Here is a 4262-nt window from a genome sequence, read left to right on the forward strand (position 1 = left end):
GACCTCTGCACACATCCTCTGTTAGTGTCCAGAGTCTTCCAGTCCACTCGCTCTCCCTTTTCATCGCTCCCTCATTCTTTAGGGCGTTCACCATAGCATTGTATACTTGTCATTTTCGCTGACTGTCAACACACACACACACACACACACACGCACGTGCACTTCCCACTCCCTGTTTCCGTCCACTACCCAGCCCCACAGAGTATGTAAGCTCCCTCTACGAAACGACAGAGATCTGGGTGGAGTCATTTTTGCTGTTTTCTTCGGTGCCCACCACTATACTGCGAGGACAGAGACTGTCCACATGGAACTGGTATAATCATGCAGTTTTAGGAGGAACTTGCAAGGTCATCATCCAACACTTGCATTTTTATAGATGGGGAAATCCAGAGAGGTAAAGTGACTTCCCCAAGGCCCTACAGCGGGTCCCGGCAAAGCCACAGAGCCGGCATTGAATGTCAAGTAATGGTTCTATGACCTTCACTCCCAGGTCTAAGAAGGTGGGAGACACAAGACACAACTTAATCATTTTTTTAAATTAATTTTAATGCCATGCAGTGAGGCTGGCAGTGGGAGGCCTAATCCTTGTGCTGCCCTTCTGATGCCGTCTCTAAGAAGATCACAGGCCGGCAGTCCCATCCACAGATCAGATCTATTTATAGATTTTATATATATAGATTATATATGCCTTTTAAATCTTATAATCCTGTATAAAGTGTGATATCATTACAGTGACCGGTAATGTGTGTGTGTGTGTGTGTTCAAGATCTCATTTCATTCAATGCAAATGCTGAAAAAAATCCCACCCTTTTTGGTAACCCTCTTTTTTGGCAATTCTTCATTTTTATTTCCTGAGATGCCAGAAGCCTCATCAACTAGGCACCACCCGGGCCTCTCTCTGCTTCTGTGCGGTCCTGGGCCCTCTCCCTGTTTAGTGTCTGCATTCTTCCAGATAGATCCCCAACCTGCCTCCTGCCTGGGGGCACGCAGCTCTCTGGAAGACCAAGAGAGGGAGAGTCTTGTAAGGCACAAGCTCTAACAGGAGGAAAGGGTTGTGCAACGAGCTTACAAAATTTTTCTTTTGCATCTCTAGGCGGCTCAGCTCTGTCCCCAGTTGCACGCTGTCTTGGGGGTGACTTGGCAAGGAGCATTATCGCTACGAGCAAAACAAGTTCCAGGCTTCTGCCCCTGATGGCGAAATCCCCGCTCACTCAATGGGCAGCCACGAGAAAGGGGTACCTGGGGATACCGAGGTCATGGGACTCCGGGGCCACAGCCCCCACGCCCGAGCCTTACACAGAGGCTCATTAAGGACAGAGGTCTGGGAGTAGGTGCTTGTCATAAACTTAACATGCAAGCCAGGAGCCATCTCAAAGGGAGGGGGAAGAACTATTAGCCAACCAGTGACTCAGAGGGAGAGGGTGGGTTTCCACTTCTGTATAAAAACTAATGATTAAAGAAATGCTTTGAATTCATCACAGATACCAATATTTGGTAGCATGGACTGATCCCAAATTATGCCATAAATGCTTCTTCAATAGCAATTAGAATAGATTATGTTTCCCCTTGGAAAAAGCATCAACCGCTGAAGCAGACCGATTCCTTAAAATCAAAGTCTACCCTTGAGCATAGATGAGAGGAAGCACTTGAGTCTTGGATTAGAGGATTTTTCTCCTGCAAAGTGTGGTCATTAACCAAGATGAGTATTTACCTGTCTACTTAGAGTTCACATCGGAAGAGGGTTGACGTCATAGCCAAGACTACCTGTGTGGCAAGTGACAGCGACATAACTCAACTTGGTTTAAGAATTACAAAGGGGGGCACCTGGGTGGCTCAGTGGGTCAACATGCTCTGTCTTCGGCTCAGGTCATGGTCTCAGGATCCTGGGATCAAGCCCTGCATGGAGCTCTCTGCTCAGCAGGGAGCCTGCTTCCCCCTCTCTCTCTGCCTGCCTCTCTGCCTACTTGTGATCTCTCTCTCTATGAAATAAATAAATAAAATCTTAAAAAAAAAAAAAAGAAGAAGAAGAATTACAAAGGAAATTATCATCTTATGTAATCGAAGCATCCAAATTTACTGCTGACTTCAGGCATAGCTGGATCCGGGGTGTAATGCAGTTAGCAGGAGCACACCGTTCTCCATTTCTTGGCTTTCTTTTCCTTTATGTTGGCATTATTTCCAGGTACGCTCTCTCCATGTGAGTACAGTGAAGCTGTCATCTGTAGCTTCAGGCGGAGATGAATCTCACGGACTCTGAGGCCAAAGGAAACACACATACACACAAACACTGTTTTTCCCTTTGGTCCTAACAAAAGTCCCAGGTACGAATGCCGCTGACTATGCTTGGGGTCCATACGCAACCTAGAATGCATTCTAGGATTATAAACCAGGCTGCCGTGACAGCTCTTCTCTACGTTTCCCTAGGCATTCGTGTCAGGTCATTCTGGAACACAGAGATGACTATTACTTTGAACACCAGGTACACTAGTTGGTGTACATTTACGCACCCTGAAAAAAACATGAATTTGTAGACCGTGTTTCCGCACTAGGGAATAAGAGGGTTCTCCCTCCTAAGGAAGGAGCAGGCATGCCCTCCCAGCTCAAGCTCTTTGGAGAACTGACAGGCATTGCCAGCATCGCCAGCATGATTGTTTTTCTCTCTCTCCTGTTACCCCTGGCCACGCCTGGGACTGCAGAGTTGGGTGTCATGTAAATTCAATGTGCAAATGAGACACTGGTGAGAAAAATTGAGAGGAGAGGCAAAAAAGAGAAAAGTCTTGAGTGAGCTCCAAAGTCACCCCCCACCACCACCCCAGTCGCTGGGCCTCACATGGTGGGAGGAGTAAATCCACATTCCCGGCCCCTCCCTCCCCAGCCCCACCCCCCAGCCTGTGGGAGGGGGGCCCTCCCTGAGTTGTGTGGAGAGTGTCGACCTATAGAGACCTCAGCCAGGAACAGGGAGCCCAAATGGCCTTTACACTCTGCCCCTTTTCTTCCTTTAGAAGGAAATCTGCCCTGACGTGGGTTCTCCGTCTCCATAAATCACAGGCCACGAGTTGAGGCCTGGAGAAAAATCTTAACACTGGCTAATATGACCAGCAATAACAAAATTTCTTGGAACTTACAAAAAAAAAAAGTTTTTTATGGCTTCCCATTTTGATTCGTGCCCCTTTTTCCTTTAAGCCTCAAATGAATTTTTGTAAGCAATAACACATACAACTTCTAAAAAGCAGACAGTGAAGCATTTCTCAAGATCTTGCCCAGTCTATTTTTTTTTTTACATCTCCAAGAGTCAGAATAGCCTTGCAAAGTTAGGCTGTTCCTCCAAAGCAAATCCCACATCTCTTCACCCTGAGTCAGACGCAGGCTGGACCCCTGCCCTCCTTCTAGTTACCGGCTTTCTGACCCAACGCAAGGCACGGCTTCAAAATCGCTGTGGAATTTGAACTCACAGACATTCGTCCTGACTCCGCCGCTCTGAGCTCTGCTCTGCCATCAGGACCCGGGCATCTCCTTCTCTCGTTTCCCCAGAATCTGCCTGGGAGTGTCCGGGGGAAGGTTGTCACCAACAGACTTGCAATAAAAGTAATTGAATAAATGGAGAGCGCGTCTATGTCTGGAATTAGATTTTTGCGAGAGTAAAGAGATCAAATGAGATGAGGGGCAGGGAGAAGGCGGGTGAATCCAATCTGACCATGTCCACTTACTTGAATTTCACTCCTCGGGGACTCATCGCTACTAACAATGGCCCTTTTAGCTATGGAACACAGAATGACTAACCTTTTTCTAGCCCGTCAGTGAGAACTACCACCATAGACTGGTGAGTATTTCCGTACAAAATCCACTTGGAAAGGATATTGTTTCAAGCCTGGACAAAGCTTATATTGTCGCGTTCCAGGTCCAGTTATTTTAGGCAAGGAAGGGGGATTTCCACTGCTCCCTGTAATCAGTTGTGAGCGCTCCGCTCTGAGTAACCACTTCCTTGTAATCTGTCAGAGCCTGAGATATTTAAAAGGGGGGGAAAAATCCCCTGATGTTATGCATGAAATTCCTAGCCAAGAAAGCCACTATAGGAACAAACCATGAGCTCACGCAGGAGCAAAGATGTGACCTCATTCAGTGGAGGGAATGCCAAAAAGTTGATTCTAAAAGGAAGGAATGAAACGGGTTAATGCAAGTTCTCGGGTAGGATACAGAACTAGCAGCCGTTCAATGTCAGTGTTAATGGTGTAAATAGGTCTCATTTACGGCAAACCTGATGT

The 4262-nt window shown here is 47.0% G+C and overlaps 1 long non-coding RNA gene across 1 annotated transcript; it reads right to left on the reverse strand.

The window, feature by feature from the left end:
• Positions 1–2053: 2053 nt before the first annotated feature.
• LOC101677790 lies at positions 2054–3913 on the reverse strand. Its single transcript, XR_200004.3, has 3 exons — positions 3708–3913; positions 3453–3616; positions 2054–2253 (listed from the first exon to the last, which is right to left on the reverse strand). It is a non-coding gene; the product is annotated as an uncharacterized LOC101677790 (long non-coding RNA).
• Positions 3914–4262: the final 349 nt, after the last annotated feature.

This window comes from Mustela putorius, unplaced genomic scaffold, assembly GCF_011764305.1.
Source record: "Mustela putorius furo isolate JIRA1106 unplaced genomic scaffold, ASM1176430v1.1 tig00000592_pilon_pilon_pilon, whole genome shotgun sequence".
NCBI classification, from domain to species: Eukaryota; Metazoa; Chordata; class Mammalia; order Carnivora; family Mustelidae; genus Mustela; species Mustela putorius.